Below are 17711 nucleotides of genomic sequence, written 5' to 3' on the forward strand. Positions count from 1 at the left end.
TAACCCCCTTGGGCCAGTGCTTCTCTAAGTGTTGGTCCGAACCGGGCAACCTGCGGGGCCACCTTGGGGCAACTTGAGGGCTGGTTTTACTCGTTGCTTGACCTATCCGATGTGTCCTGGGAACGAGATATGTGCAGCTCCTATCAGGATTTGTCGGCACATCGGGTGGCTTTGCTGGTCTTGATTTACCATTGTCGAAATGTCTTGTATGTGGGATTCCGAGACTGATCGGGTCTTCCCGGGAGAAGGAATATCCTTCATTGACCGCGAGAGCTTGTGATGGGCTAAGTTGGGACACCCCTGCAGGGTATAAACTTCCGAGAGTCGTGCCCGCGATTATGTGGAAGATGGGAATTTTTTAATATCGGGTTGTAGTGAACTTGACACTTAACTTAATTAAAATGCATCAACCACGTGTGTAGCTATGATGGTCTCTTTTCGGCGGAGTCCGGGAAGTGGACATGGTTCTTATGTTATGATTGTGCGTAAGTAGTTTCAGGATCACTTCTTGATCACTTCTAGCTTCTTGACCGTTGCGTTGCTTCTCTTCTCGCTCTTATTTCCGTATGTTAGCCACCATATATGCTTAGTGCTTGCTGCAGCTCCACCTCATTACCTTACCCTACCCATAAGCTTAAATAGTCTTGATCTCGTGGGTGTGAGATTGTTGAGTCCTCATGACTCACGGATACTTCCAAACAGTTGCAGGTGCCGAGGATACCAGTGCAGGTGATGCAACCCAGCTCAAGTGGGAGCTCGATGAAGATCTTCGTCATTGTTTTGTTTCGTTTCCTTTTGATCAGTAGTGGAGCCCAGTTGGAACGATCAGGGATCTAGCATTTGGGGTTATCTTCTTTTATTTTGGGTCCATAATCGGACCTTGATTGTACTCTGGATGATGTATGTTTAACTTGTTATTTGTGTGAAGTGGCGGTTGTAAGCCAACTCTTTATCACTTTCTTATTCAGTACATGGGATTGTGTGAAGATTACCCCTCTTGCGACAAAACCACAATGCGGTTATGCCTCTAAGTCGTGCCTCGACACGTGGGAGATATAGCCGCATCGTGGGTGTTACACCAACGACAGACTGTGTCCAAGCTCCAACGTCGGACTGTATCCGAGCTCTAAAGTCGGACTATATCCGAGGTGTCATAGATCACCTTGATTCTAAAAAGTTGAAGGAGTTTAGCCGAGCTTAATGCCGGAAATGCCCTCTATGGAGCCAGCCACTTGCGCCCGAGCTTTATGCCGGACTGCTTCCGAGGTGGTGCACCACTGCGACTGCGGGCCGATTTTTTGTCAATATTTTTTATTGGTGCAATTTATTCTCTGCCGAGATATATAGCCAGTAGCCCTCAAGGTGTGTATCGGTCTAAAACCCGAGATGCACCTGAAGGATGACATAAGACTGCTGATCCCAGTAGCCCCTGAGACTCAGGTTGATTCGCAAAATCGGCCTGAGGATCAACTCCTAGCTCGGCAGAGTACTTCGGGACACAAAAGGCGGTGTGCAAAGTCCTCGAGACTCAGGTTGGGTGCGGCTGACCAACCTGAGGATCATAATCTCCTCGAAAACTATATTGCACTTAAATTTTCTGCATTGGATTGTCAATGCAGTAGCCCCCGAGAATTGGGTTGGGCAAAATGGCCGACCCTAGGATCGTACCTCCTCGGGTACAAGTTCAACTGTCATGTATGTTTTGACAATATCGAGGTGGATTTCAGTAGGAAAGATGCTGAACTTTAGTTTTAGAAAAGAGTTTCACACCAAACACCTCAACCGAGAGAATGTCCCACTTCCTGAAATAGACAATAGGTGAAAGATGTTATAAGCTCAAAAGAAGGCCAACAAACATGTGTAAAAACGTTACGTCTAGATTGAATCAAGCTATTTTGGTGCCAATATGAAATTGGTCTTAAAATTGTACTTTCGTCGTTCTTTGTCATGACACATATGATATCTAGACTTCAAGTGGGTCGCCTTCAGCTTCAACCTCCCTATCCCGAAGGCGGAGTGTTTCTCAGGCCAGTTTAGCGAACTAAACGCGATCGGCTTTAGAGAGAAACCAGGCTACCCGACTATTGATCATACACCTGAGTCGAGAAAGGAGTGGTAGAAAAAGACTGTGCAGCGGCTAACAAAAATGGCTCATACTAATTTAAGAGCCCCCAAGTGACTTGGGTAAAAGAATTTTATGTATAATGATTTTATGTACTGAAGTAATTATATCATATATGTGTTCACCCGAACTTTAAACGTGTCTTAACCGACCGTCGGCTTCTCCCTCTTCAGTCAAGGGCCGAAAAGTGTTATGTACTCCACCTGTCGAGAATATCGACGGTGTTTCTGATAACTAGGCAATCAGTCCATAAGGATGTAACAGACAAAGCACGCTCAGGAAACTTATGCTATATTACTGACGAAGTGTAAGAAGCATCTTCGAAGAAAATAGTACCCCCACCAATACCTTTCTTCGGTTACTTATTGTTACTATGAGACTTGTGCAATAGATTTTTTGTAATCATGAGTTCCGTTGTGTGCCGACCATGATTGAAAACAATAAGAGCGCTAGCTTTCGGCTTCACCCAGTCTGAGGTCCGAGCTCGGATGACCCGATCGTGACAATCGCAGAGGTGCTCCCTTTACTCCCTAGCCGAACAATCAGGAACGTAGGGGTAAACACAGGAGCAAGGCAACCCAGTTTGCGGAATACTTAAGTCAACATGGTGCATATTGTGGCGTAATACACGAACAAGGAACGAAGGCATACAAGTATAATCATATGCAAGAGGAAAGGCTTCATAAAGGAAGCCCCCAACTAAACGGTGTATTTGAATTTGTTTGTAACAAACAAGGTTTTGACAAAGAAAGTTTTCCGCAAACAACTTTTTGTCAAAAAAGTATAACACTTGGTCAAACCAAACAAAATTTAAAACCAAATGTTTATGAGCACGAAAGCAACTTAGCTGGTTAATGTGCTCGGTGTGACATGGGCCAAGCTTGTAGCGGCTCAAGGTTCCAATCCCCAAGCTAGTCGTGACGTACCCAAGCGAAAAGCTCGGCTTGATGAAGTGATAGCACGACAGTGCCGAAGTGCCGAGGCGAAGCCCCCGGTCCAGCCGAGGAGACAGAGTAGTTCGGCAGCGTGATAATGAAGCCCCCACGTCAGTCGACATGTCAAAATAGGTTGGCATCGTGAACGTTAGTTTGATGAAGCGACGACGCGATGATGGCGACACAAGGTATCACACCATGGTGACGGTGGAATTTGGTTGATGAAGGCGAGAGGACGACTCTGTACGCCAAGGTGACTGTGTGACGCAACAAAAAATTAATCATCTGCACACATACGATAGTGCAAGGCAGAGGTAATAATAATAAAGTAAAAAATTCGTTGGATAATTAATATTTTAAGCAAAGCAAATAATAATAGAAATATGGCCCATGCGCCGAACACTCGCCGAGGTATAGCTCTTCTGGTGATACCGAAGTTCTCGAGGCAACCGAACATGTCGGTATGGCGATTCAACCAACAAGGTGAGCACGCGAGCCAATTTATGCTGATTGGGACGACGACGTCGGCTTGCCGAACTGACCGCGTGACACAGTCGAAGTCGTTTACCTACACACAGGAAATAGTGCAGTCCAAAAATAATAATATAAATATATCAAAAATCCTTGCATAATTAGTTTATGCAAGATATTTTTTAAAGAGATGCAGGGCGTTGGCATGATGCGGTGAAGGCATGAAGAAGCCTGAATTTGCAGGGCGGTCCGAGCTCTAGATGTGGCGATGGCCGAACTATGGACGGAAACTGGATAATTTGTTGTAGCGGTCCAAAGAGACACATGCAGGTGTTCAGGATTTGCATCTAGTAATAGTTTTCCAGCGATCGGAATTTGCCCGCGTGCACCGCGGAGGCGACGGTATGGCGCCGCCGCTGTTAATGACAACATATCGGATCATCAAGCGATGTCGACCGCAACAATCTGCGTACAAAAAACAAAGTACACCAGCAAAACATATATATTATGGACAAATAATATGTACAAAATAATTAATTGGAATAATGGCACCTGATGATTCATGAGGCAGTCCATAGATGATGTAAAAATCAACATTAGATCCCAATCAAATATGGCAGAGGAGGGCTAGCATCTCACACAAGTACTAGTATAATGCTATTACTTCTGTTGCAAGGGTCAAATCAATTCAGTACGTGAAAAAGTACATGCAAGATAGACCATGAGTTAAAAAGTGTAGACTGCCTCATCCTTAATTAAGTAAATATTAAGCAAAGAGAGAAAGGGGGGAGACACTGAATCTCCCTGTGGTTTTCCGCATAGATGACCCATGCTAGCCTGATGTACGGCTCCACATGAGAAGTAATTGTGCGTGCGTGATCTCCGCGAATGGAGCATCGCTGGTCAGATCACCTCCACAACACGGGGTATGGGTGTGCTGCCAGTAGCAATAGACCTCGGATCTGGCGCATTGCCAGGCAGCGGACAAGGCCGCCGCTAAAAAAAACTTGATCTTGTTCCGATCATCTGCGTCGATCACCTAGCAGGACCTGTTGACCACGGGACGCAATCCAAGTTGACTACCTGGAATAATTCTGCACCTAGCGGACCGAATAGAAAAAAATTCAAGATCCCAGGTGACCTAGTATTAAAACAGACCGTCCTCCAGGAGATGTTGCTATGGTAATTGACAAAGAATCAACAAAAATTCAAGCATTAGATTTGGCCTTCACGTGAATTAGAAAAACAAAGCTAAGGCACACTGTGCATTGATTAAATCTCGAAGATCGTGTTGCACTTATACTAATAATACCAATTAACAAATTGAATAACTTCCCTGACCCTTAACGTTGAGTAGATTCTATTTTCACGGGAACCATACTAGCAGCAGGGAATCGGCCAAGGGATTTGGCCAGGGATTTTGGCCGACGGAGGGAAAAAGTGGTAGCCGGTCATCTTAGATTTGACTACTAGTTGTACTAGTATTCGGCTGGTGCTCTCGTACACTTCGCGGCCAGCCGGCCACAACACGTCCATGACTGGACAATCAGGAACGGTGGCGCCTATCTCTCGTGCACACGGTCGCCTAAACTTTTGATCTGCGAAGGATTAGTGCAGACCAGCAACAGGGATCAAAATAAATTATTCATTGTTGAACGATCTAATCAGAAGAATATCACCTTGTTCATGCTGCCGTCAAAATTTCTGTCCATCACGATCAACGAGGCTAGAACGGATGTAGATGAGAAACCAATCGAACCGCGGTCAACACCCAGCAGGCTCTCAATGAAAGCACCAATGTCAGTTCTATATCCGGCGTATCTCGTAGTAGGGGACCTAAGCTAGGCGTCTTGGAGCGATGGTAACTTGGACACAGGGTTTTTACCCAGGTTCAGGCCCTCTTGATGGAGGTAAAACCCTATGTCCTGCTTTTGATTGTATTCATATGGGTGTAGTATAGAGTACATATGTCTACCACGAGACTGTAGTAATGAATATTAGATTGTATGTTGACTAGCTTGGCCTCGGTTTATATAACACACCAGAGGCCTAGGGTTTAGGAGAGTCCTTGTCTTGTGCGCCAAGTCTCGTGGGATCTTCCTTTCATGCGGCATGGGCTGCCCGAAGTGGCCCATGAGTGAACCGCCATGGGGGGTCCTCGGCCCAATCCAGCTGGTCGGGAGACAACGTGGTGAGTACCCCCTAGTCCAGGACACCGTCAGCGACTAAACATTGTAATTCATGGTAGAAAAGATCCAGTCGTGATGAACCCAACATTAGCTACACACAAAGCACGAGGATGACAATAGTGCTCTTAGGATCTGGCACTTATTTGAGAAGGTGATGACACAACATAAAAGTAAATAGATAGTCCCTTCGCAGAGGGAAGCAGTGATTTGCAGCGGTGCCAGAGCTCAAGTTTTTAAAACAGAGGTAAATGAATTTTTGAGAAATGCACCCCTTCTTGTTTACTTCGCGACCATTAGTTATCGGTATCTTCCATGCTAAACACATTAGTGGCAGTTCCCAAGCGATAAACGTAAAGGATTACCTCCCCTCCACTAACAAACACACTCCATAGCTGGTCCGAATCCACGGGTATCATCCGTACTAACAACAGTCCTGGGGCAGTTTTGTTTAATTATTTGCAATTTGAGTTCGGGACTGGGAATCCCTATTACCGCCCCTGTTGTGCAAGGACAAGTGAATAAACACTCATCATGAGAATAACCCGCTTAGCATGGAAGATATTGACTACCTCCTGTCGCTCTAAGAACAATCCAGGCACAAAAAAAGGGATATTATTTGAAGTTTTTAGAGGTGGCACATGCAAATTTACTTAGGACAATAGGGTATATAGGTAGGTATGGTGGACTCATCTGGAATAACTTGGGTTTCAGGATTTTGATGCACAAGTAGTAATTCCGCTTAGTACAGGCGAAGGTTAGCAAATAGGTTGGGAAGCGGCCAGCTAGGGAGCGAAAACGGTCATGATCATGCATTATGCATAAGTAACATTGAATACTAGCATGAGTAGGATATGAACACCATTAATATAAATATCATAGATGCTATGTTGGTTTTGATTCAACTATATGCATGAACATGTGCCAAGTCAAGCCACTCGAACATTCAGAGAAGGATACCCTATCATCATACTACATCACAATCACTTTAACGCAACATTGACATCCAAGATAAATCATTATCCCCTCCTAGATACTTAAGCATGGAATGATAAATTATAATCTCTAATGGTCATTGCAAACATGTTTAATCATAATAGGCTAAATCATGGATACTAGGTTAAACATATTTACAAAAACAGAACAAGTTGAGTTCATACCTGTTTCCCTCTGCCACAGCCAGTTCATCAAATATCGTTCATTATTGCCTTTCACTTGCACGACCAAATGATATGAAAATGGTAATAGTGCAAGAGTGTCGTGGACTAAGCTAGAATCTGCGAACATTTTATTCAAAAGGAGAAGACAAGGTAATATGGGCTCTTTGTTAGATCAACAATAATGCATATGAGAGCCACTCTACATTTTCATCGTGGTCTTCTCCTCGGTACAACTCAATCAAAACAAAAGAATTTTAGAGAAACATACTGAAACATTTTTGGAGTTTTTGGTTTTTCTGGAAGAAAGCGAATAGAAAAGAAAAGGAAAACAAAACGAGAAAACTATTTACACGGGAAAGCTCCCAACAAGCAAAAGAAGAACAAGGAAATCTTTTTGGGTTTACTTTTTAAATACTACAACTAACTACACTAGAAAGAAAAACGGAATAGAAGCAAGCAACATTTTTTTGGGTTTTCTTCAAGTTTTTCAAACACACAAGAAGAAGGCGAGAAAATAAATCTAACATGGATAATACAATGAAAAAGTGTGGACACCGACTATTGGAATGAAGTGTGTGAACATGAATGTAATGTTGGTGGAAATACGTACTCCCCCAAGCTTAGGCTTTTGGCCTAACTTGGTGATCACCACTCAAAGAAGCCATTAGGTCCCATGTTGAAGTGCTGGGGAGCAGGCACCTGAGGGTCCCACTCCTGAGGCTCCTCCTCTACCGTAGCCAGGTTGTTCCGGTAAGCGACAATGTCCTCAGGCATGATCTTGTATCTGCCCATGGCAATAGGATCAAACAAAGCATGTGCAGGCAATGGGATAACATCATGAGTAATCTCACTAAAGACCAAGTTCTAAGGAACATCCATAGTGGTGTTCTCGCTATAAATAAAGTGGTGATGTGCCATAGCCTGGCGATCTAGGTAAACCTTGGGCAAGGGATAATCATGCTGACGTATTTGAACATTAAAGTGACTCGCTAAGCCAGTAGCATAAATACCGCCATGAATTTTACCCTTGGACCTGTTAATGTGGAGGCGAAATGCCACGATAGCTCCCAAGCTATAAGTGTTATCACCGGTAAGTGCACGGCATAAGACACCAAAATCTGGGGCACTAAGTGCACCTACCTTCTCTCTAGCAAGCAAACATTTTGCAATGAATAGAGCAAAATAATGCACAGCGCAAAAATGCAAGCTACTAGCGGCGACACTTGACAGCCCTCTCTCATCTCCCACTATCAAACACTACAAAAAATAGACTTCCGTGATGATACATGTTTGTCACAGTAGGTCACGTTTTCTGTCAAGCATGTACATCCATGACGATTTTATGACAGAATCAAGATAGTCATACATGTGTTGTCGTAGAAGTGTTCCACGACATTACCAAAATTATCATCACGGAAGTGTCCAATTCCATGATGATAAATCACGCGTCGTAGAAGTGCTTTCGTCAAGGGTGACGAACACGTGGCATCCACCTTAACGGGTCACCATTAAGCTATTGGGTTCCGTTTGGATCCGATAACCCATTAACAGCGCGGACCAATGGGGATTTTCCATGTGTAAAATTCTCATTAGCCGGCAGATCCACATGTCGGCCCGGCATTCGGACAGTTGTCATCCAGTGAATGGACGGAACACGCCTATGATACATCAACACGTGTCTCGGCCCAATAGTGGCCCATTCAAGTTAAAAGGCCAGGCCTGTCAAAATAAGCAGGCCGGCCCGTTAGCGGCCTACTTGAGGCAGGCCCATTTACAAGCACGACCCATACAAGTTACACAGAATCGGCCCATCAAAGGCCCATTCTGGATTTGACAATTTCCAGCCCATCGTCAGTTTAAGCCCGTTAATGGCCCGCTACGTCTTTGGGCCCAATTACGGCCCGGGCTTCTTTCGATCTCTTAGCAGCCCATCGCCAGTTCCAACCCGTTAACGGCCCGGAACGTCTTTCGACCTTTTCTCGGCCATTCTGTAGTTGGGCCAATTCTAGCCCGCTGTGACTTTAGACCTGTCCTCGACCCATTCGGTAAATGGGCCAACTCCTAGCCCATTTTGTCTCTCAGCCTGTTAACGGCCCGCACAACAGGTGGGCCTTTGACTTTAGGTCCATTAGGGGCCCATGTTCCGCAGGGCATCATTTCAGCCCAACGCGACTTTAGGCTTGTTAAAAGCCTAGTTTGCAAATTGGGCCTCCTCTGGCACATAGCACTTTTGGCCTCTTACTGGCCCGTAAAGTAAAAGGGCTGAGACAAAATTGGCATGTATTTTGGCCTGCTAGAGGCCCGCAGGCCATTTCCATTTATACGACCTTGACGAGCTTTTGGCCTGTTAACGACCCGCTAAGAGCCGTTGTTATGGTGGGACACATCATTATCCACTTAATATTATTTGGACCAGCCCAATTAAGGCTCGCATCGACTACACATGTTTGTTCGTTTGTATGGCGTCCAGGAAATGTTTGGGCGTGTTGGCCCCCGTTTCAATGATATAGCATATTCAAAAATTATCCTACTCTATACTATCTCCTCTAAAAAACATACACTATACAATAAAAAGACTAAGGCATAGAAACGTAGAATAATCCTCCACTATACAATAATGAAATTACAGCCGAATATACCCACTAGGCATTATAGTTCAGCACCAGTGATAATAAAGCGTACACAAATAGCAAATTACATGCACTGGACAAATAAAGCTCATACATCATGGACACGCATCAACAGAACTTACCATTTGAACTATAATCTCTTCAGAAATAGGACTGGCCGGATTCAGATAGCACAAATTTCAGTCTGCAAAATCTCCAATTCCTTTATGGTTACCTCAGTGTCTTGTTTCATTTTTTGACTCCTGCATCTAATACCTGCAAGTCCAGTCTCAACTTGTTGATTGTACGTTGAGAATCATGTACACGTTGTCTTGCCACCTCTACTTGATGCTCGAGAACATCAGCATATTCCAATTCCAATCCATAATCAGTCGTTAATGACCATGCCGCACTGCTCGCAGATCTTTGTGTTGATGTCACTTCATCCTGAAATGTTTCTGTAAGTACACATGACTAGGGCAAAAATATAGTTACAACAGTGAAGCGAGCAAGATAGACTATTTTGTACATGGCAAAACATGACTAACAATAATGTTACACGTCATGAAGCATAAGAAGGTGATATTTAAAAATTATAAAAATGGTAGTCTGTGCAGTCCGCATACAGAATTCTCTCTTAGCTCACCAGAGGAGAATGATGTTGGGGCCAAATTCAAAACACGGGGAAGTTACAAATTTAGACAGCATGTTGCATATAAGTAAGCAAGCAATTGACCATTCTGTAGCTCAATTAAAGTCTTAGGGAGCATAATGAACAGCAAAGGGATTCATACCTACTATAGCAAGCAAAACTATGCAATCATTAGCCTAGTATAAACTAGATTGTGAGCCTCATGCAGTAATAGTTGGTTAATAGACTTCAAAGCTTCAGGCACACTTCGCCAGAGTAATTAAATGGTAAGGCCTTTAATTATGTCAACTAATAGTTATACAAGTACCCAACATCAGGCATCAATGTTTGGGCATCTAATTAAGTGAGGACAAATAAAGCAATTGAAAAGAGCAAATTAATTATGCCTGAAACAAACAAGGAATTGAACCGTTGAGTTGGGTATAATGACTTACCTTAACTGGTTGAACAGGCTCAGCCCTGCTCCTACTTCTCTTGCAAGGCTCCTTCCTAACATCTTGTACTTGGAAATCATGAATCTTACCTTCATTGCACCCCCTCTGCAAGTTGACACAAACTAGTTACTCATCTCCTTGGAATATAAATATGCATACTTTCCATTCTGTGAACAACACAAAAGGATGAGATTATAAAAAAACAACACCACATAATGAAAGATGCCACATCTCTTGAACTTGCACATAATGAAATGAGCATTTAATATGTGTGCACTATGTAAAAACTAGGCATACCTTTGAACTGGAAATCCAGGTACTCCTGGAGAGCCTACTTTAGTGTACAGCCAAACCTTTATATCACCTATGAGTTAGACAAGCCCCCACTACAGCAGCCCTTAGTGTTTAAATCGTTGACAAGCTCTGTTAGAATGTTAGGTCAAGAACAATAAGTAATCAAAGAAAATAGTCCTAGTATGGTTGGCTGATGCAAACAAGCAATTGAACAGATGTGTGAGCAAATCTTACATATCAAGAAAAAAAGCAAAGAAGGAGGCTTAAAGACCATCACCTGACTGGCCAGATTTAAGGGGCATTTAAACATCATGTGCAACGTATGAACTAACATAAACATTGCATATTCCAGATTCTACAATGGAATGCACATATATTAGGTTATGCCATGTATGATGATGCCTAAATGTACACTATAGCAGGCAGGAGTGATTCATCATTGCACGTACAATTGAATTGCAGGTTAAGGGCCGGTTCTATTCTGCCTTTTAAGAGCTTATTGTTAAAATAAGCCATAAAAGATGTAAAGATGTCACTTTTGAGTTATGGGCTTGGGCTTAACTTATTTCGCTTTGAAGGGGGGTGTTTCGGGTAGAAGCTCACTAAAAATGGAAGGGAAGGGGAATATTGAAATGACTCTGTTGTCTGCCTATATTACACTCATAATGCAACTGCTCACGCCCGCATCACACCTGACCCTCAAGTAAAAATAAACACACAGGCGTTCATTGCCTTGCCCGCTTGCATCTCCTCTCCCCTTTCCCTCTACCTCGATTCCCTTCCTGGAGCACTATTGTTCCTCCAGCGAGCCGTCACCACTGGTCCCATCTGGCCTGGTCCTCGATGATGCTTTGTCCAGCTAGGCTACATGGTCGGCGAGTAGGGTGATACGTCTCCAACATATCTATAATTTTTTATTGTTCCATGCTATTATATTATCCATCTAGGATGTTTTAGATGCATTTAGATGCTATTTTATATGATTTTTGGTACTAACCTATTAACCTAGAGCCCAGTGCCAGTTTCTGTTTTTTTCCTTGTTTTTGAGTTTTACAGAAAAGGAATACCAAACGGAGTCCAATTTACGTGCCAATTTTTAACAAATTTTTATGGACCAAAAGAAGACCCCAGAGTAAAAGAGTTCGGCCAGAAGAGTCTCGGGCCATCCACGAGGGTGGGGGGCGCGCCCACCCCCCAGGTGCATGGGCCTACCTCGTGGACGACTCGGGCACCTCCTTGACGTGAGACCGATGCCAAAAATTCCTATAAATACATAAACCCCTAGAAAACAACCTAGATCGGGAGTTCCTCTGCCAGAAGCCTTCATAGCCACCGAAAACCAATCTAGACCCGTTTTGGCACCCTGCCAGAGGGGGGAATCCCTCTCCGGTGGCCATATTCATCATCCCGGCGCTCTCCATGATGAGGAGGGAGTAGTTCACCCTCAGGGCTGAGGGTATGTACCAGTAGTTATGTGTTTGATATATCTCTCTCTCTCTCTCGTGTTCTTTATACCGCATGATCTTGATGTATCATGAGCTTTGCTATTATAGTTGGATCTTATGATGTTTATCCTCCTCTACTCTCTTGTAATGGATTGAGTTTTCCCTTTGAAGTTATCTTATCGGATTGAGTCTTTAAGGATTTGAGATTACTTGATGTATGTCTTGCACGTGCTTATCTATGGTGACAATGGGATATCACGTGATCCACTTGATGTATGTTTTGGTGATCAACTTGCGAGTTCCGTGACCTCGTGAACTTATGCATAAGGGTGGGCACACGTTTTCGTCTCGACTCTCCGGTAGAATCTTTGGGGCACTCTTTGAAGTTCTTTGTGTTGGTTGAATAGATGAATCTAAGATTGTGTGATGCATATCGTATAATCATACCCACGGATACTTGAGGTGACATTGGAGTATCTAGGTGACATTAGGGTTTTGGTTGATTTGTGTCTTAAGGTGTTGTTCTAGTATGAACTCTTGAATAGATCGATAAGAAAGAATAACTTTGAGGTGGTTTCATACCCTACCATAATCTCTTTGTTTGTTTTCGCCATTAGTGACGTTGGAGTGAATCTTTGTTGCATGTTGAGGGATAGTTATATGATCCAATTATGTTTTTATTGTTGAGAGAACTTCCACTAGTGAAATTATGAACCCTAGCCTTGTTTCCTAGCATTGCAATACCATTTACGCTCACTTTTACCATTAGTTACCTTGCTGTTTTTATAATTTCAGATTACAAAAACCTTTATCTACCATCCATATTGCACTTGTATCACCATATCTTCACCGAACTAGTGCACCTATACAATTTACCATTGTATTGGGTGTGTTGGGGACACAAGAGACTCTTTTTTATTTGGTTGCAGGGTTGCTTGAGAGGGACCATCTTCATCCAACGCCTCCCACGGATTGATAAACCTTAGGTCATCCACTTGAGGGAAATTTGCTACTGTCCGACAAACCTCTGCACTTGGAGGCCCAACAACGTCTACAAGAAGAAGGTTGTGTAGTAGACATCAAGATCTTTTCTGGCGCCGTTGCCGAGGAGGTTAGCACTTGAAGGTATATCTTTAGATCTTGCAATCGAATCTTTTAGTTTCTTGTTTCATCACTAGTTTAGTCTATAAAAGTAAATTACAAAAAATGGAATTAATGTTGCCTCATATGCTTCATCTTTTTAATGTCTTTCGTGAAAATAAGGATTCCGATAATTGTGCCAAAGTGTTAGAATAAGAATGCATTAGAATGTTTGGCACTAAACCTTTGTATGATGAGCATGATTGCAATGTTCTTAGTGAATTCCTTGGATATCTATGTTGCTAATGATATGCAAAGCCACAAGCTTGAGGATTCTGTGTTTGATGAAGATGATATTTTTTGTCCCCCAAGTTTTGATGAGCAAATTTATTTTGATGATAGCATGCCTCCTATTTATGTTGATTATTTTGATGAAAGTGGTTTTGGAAGAGTGTGAACTTTAGGAAGTAATGATCCCACAATTTGGAGGGTGTTGAATCTTACTGTGATAATTATGAAAGTGGGTTTGGAGAGGTCATGACTTTAGTTAATGTTAATCCCACTATTTTGGAAGAGTGTCAACTTTGCATACATGTGGATCGTGTTAAGAATATATATTCTATGATAGCTATATTGTTGAATTTTCTTATGATCCTACATGTAACGCCCCGGACACACCCGCCGGTGGTCGTTACTCCTGGCGGGATCTAGACTGGCCCCACAGATCAATACTAGTCTTTTCTGCGCACTTTGTGCTCACTCATGCGCACCCGGGAGCAACTTTCTGGTCGGTCACCCATCCTGACACCACTCCAAGCTGAGCACGCTTAACTTTGGAGTTCTGTCCGAATGGCTACCGAAAAAGAAGGAATTCCTTATTGATATGAGTAGTCTATCATCCCTAATAAGCCAGGCCATCACATACACCCCCACTCAGAGGAACCAACGTCCTCGTCGGGCCACAGGAACGTTCCCTCTTGGCACATATGTCTGTGCTTCTAGTCCAGTACATGTGCCATGCCGTGTGCCATGACGGGTCACAAACGTCATGAACAACATGACCACGCACCTGTTCGCAACCATCCGTGTAACCGCGAGGGTCGGCTCTGATACCAACTTGTAACGCCCCGGACACACCCGCCGGTGGTTGTTACTCCTGGCGGGATCTAGACTGGCCCCACAGACCAATACTAGTCTTTTCTGCGCACTTTGTCCTCACTCATGCGCACCCGGGAGCAACTTCCCTATCGGTCACCCATCCTGACACTACTCCAAGCTGAGCACGCTTAACTTTGGAGTTCTGTCCGAATGGGCTACCAGAAAAGAAGGAATTCCTTATTGATATGAGTAGTCTATCATCCCTAATAAGCCAGGCCATCACACTACATGTAATTATTATGAGGGAGGAACATATGCTTGTAGGAATTGCAATAATATCAAGGTTCCTCTCTATGTGTTGAAAATCTTGAAGATTTGCTTGTTTTACCTTCCTATGCAAGTTGATTCTTGTTCCCATGAGTTGTTTGCTCACAAAATCCCTATGCATAGGAAGTGGGTTAGACTAAAATGTGCTAATCATATTCTTAATGATGCTCTCTTTATGTTTCAATTCTTATCTTTTATGTGAGCATCATTGAAATCATCATGCCTAGCTAGGGGCGTTAAATGATAGCGCTTGTTGGGAGGCAATCCAATTTTATTTTTTTCCTTGATTTTTGCTCCTGTTTAGTAATAAATAATTTATCTAGACTCTGTTATGATTGTGGTTTTATGGTTTAGTTAGTGTTTCTGCTAAGTAGAACCTTTGGGAAGACTTGGGTGAAGTATTTGTGATCTTGCTGTAAAAAACAGAAACTTGAGCGCTCACGAGATTAGATGAAATTTTTTACTGGAGAGTGAGATTAGGATGATTCTTTTTGCATATGATTAATAGACAAATTCCTCACGTCGAGCAATTTTTTTAGAATTTTTGGGGTTCCATAACTATACGTTTGATCCAGATTACTACAGACTGTTCTGTTTTTGACAGATTCTGTTTTCTATGTGTTGTTTGCTTATTTTGGTGAATTTATGAGTAGTATCGGAGGGTATGAACCATAGATGAGTTGGAATACAGCAGATATTACACCAATATGAGTTTAGAATGAGTTTACAACAGTACCTAAGTGGTGATTTATTTTCTTATACTAACGGAGCTTACGAGTTTTTTGTTAAGTTTTGTGTTGTGAACTTTTCAAGTTTTGGGTAAAGATTCGATGGACTATGGAATAAGGAGTGGCAAGAGCCTAAGCTTGGGGATGCCCAAGGCACCCCAAGGTAATATCCAAGGACAACCAAAATCCTAAGCTTGGGGATGCCCCGGAAGGCATCCCCTCTTTCGTCTTCGTTCATCGGTAACTTTACTTGGAGCTATATTTTTATTCACCACATGATATGTGTTTTACTTGGAGCGTCATTTTATTTTCTTTTGTTTTGCTTGATGTTTGAATAAAATACCAAGATCTGAAATTATTAAATGTTAGAGAGTCTTCACATAGTTGCATAATTATTCGACTACTCATTGATCTTCACTTATATCTTTTGGAGTAGTTTGTCATTTGCTCTAGTGCTTCACTTATATCTTTCTAGAGCATGGTGGTGGTTTTCTTTTATAGAAATGGATGAACTCTCATGCTTCACTTATATTATTTTGAGAGTCCTAAACAGCATAGTAATTTTCTTTGGTTATGAATTTAGTCCTAATATGATGGGCATCCAAGAGGGATATAATAAAAACTTTCATATAGAGTGCATTGAATACTATGAGAAGTTTGATACTTGATAATTGTTTTGAGATATAAAGGTGGTAATATTAGAGTTGTGCTAGTTGAGTAATTGTGAAATTGAGAAATGCTTGTGTTGAGGTTGGCAAGTCCTGTAGCATGCACGTATGGTAAACGTTGTGTGACAAATTTGAAGCATGGGGTGTTCTTTGATTGCTTTCCTTATGAGTGGCGGTCGGGGACGAGCGATGGTCTTTTCCTACCAATCTATCCCCTAGGGGCATGCGTAGTAGTAATTTTCTTCGAGGGCTAATAAACTTTTGCAATAAGTATATGAGTTCTTTATGACTAATGTGAGTCCATGGATATTACGCACTCCCATCCTTCCATCTAGCCTCTTTGGTACCGTGCATTGCCCTTTCTCGCCTTGAGATTTGATGCAAACTTCGCCGGTGCATCCAAACCCCGTGATACGATACGCTCTATCACACATAAACCTCCTTATATCTTCCTCAAAACAGCCACCATACCTACCTATTATGGCATTTCCATAGCCATTCCGAGATATATTGCCATGCAACTTTCCACTGTTCCATTTATTATGACATGCATCATCATTGTCATATTGCCTTGCATGATCATGTAGTTGACATCGTATTTGTGGCAAAGCCACCATGCTTAATTTTTCATACATGTCACTCTTGATTCATCGCATATCCCGGTACACCGCCGGAGGCATCCACATAGAGTCATATTTTGTTCTAAGTATCGAGTTGTGATTCTTGAGTTGTAATTAAATAAAAGTGTGATGATCATCATTAGAGCATTGTCCCGTGTGAGGAAAGGATGATGGAGACTATGATTCTCCCACAAGTCGGGATGAGATTCCAGACGAAAAATAAAAAAAGAGAAAAAAGAGGCCATAAAAAAAGAGAAGGCCCAAAAAAACAAAAAAACAAAAAAATGAGAGAAAAAGAGAGAAGGGGCAATGCCACAATCCTTTTACCACACTTGTGCTTCAAAGTAGCACCATGATCTTCATGATAGAGAGTCTCCTATATTGTCACTTTCATATACTAGTGGGAATCTTTCATTATAGAACTTGGCTTGTATATTCCAATGATGGGCTTCCTCAAATGCCCTAGGTCTTCGTGAGCAAGCAAGTTGGATGCACACCCACTTAGTTTCTTTGATGAGATTTCATATATTTATAGCTCTAGTGCATCCGTATCATGGCAATCCCTACTCCTTGCATTGACATCAATCGGTGGGCATCTCCATAGCCCATTGATAGCCGCGTCAATGTGAGACTTTCTTCTTTTTTGTCTTCTCACATAACCCCTATCATCATACTCTATTCCGCCCATAGTGCTATGTCCATGGCTTGCGCTCATGTATTGCGTAAGGGTTGAAAAGGCTGAAGCGCGTTAAAAAGTATGAACCAATTGCTCGGCTTGTCATCCGGGTTGTGCATGATGGGAGCATTTTGTGTGACGAAAATGAAGCATGGCCAAACTATATGATTTTGTAGGGATCAGCTTTCTTTGGCTATGTTATTTTG

The sequence above is a fragment of the Triticum aestivum genome, chromosome 3A, assembly GCF_018294505.1.
Source record: "Triticum aestivum cultivar Chinese Spring chromosome 3A, IWGSC CS RefSeq v2.1, whole genome shotgun sequence".
NCBI lineage: Eukaryota > Viridiplantae > Streptophyta > Magnoliopsida > Poales > Poaceae > Triticum > Triticum aestivum.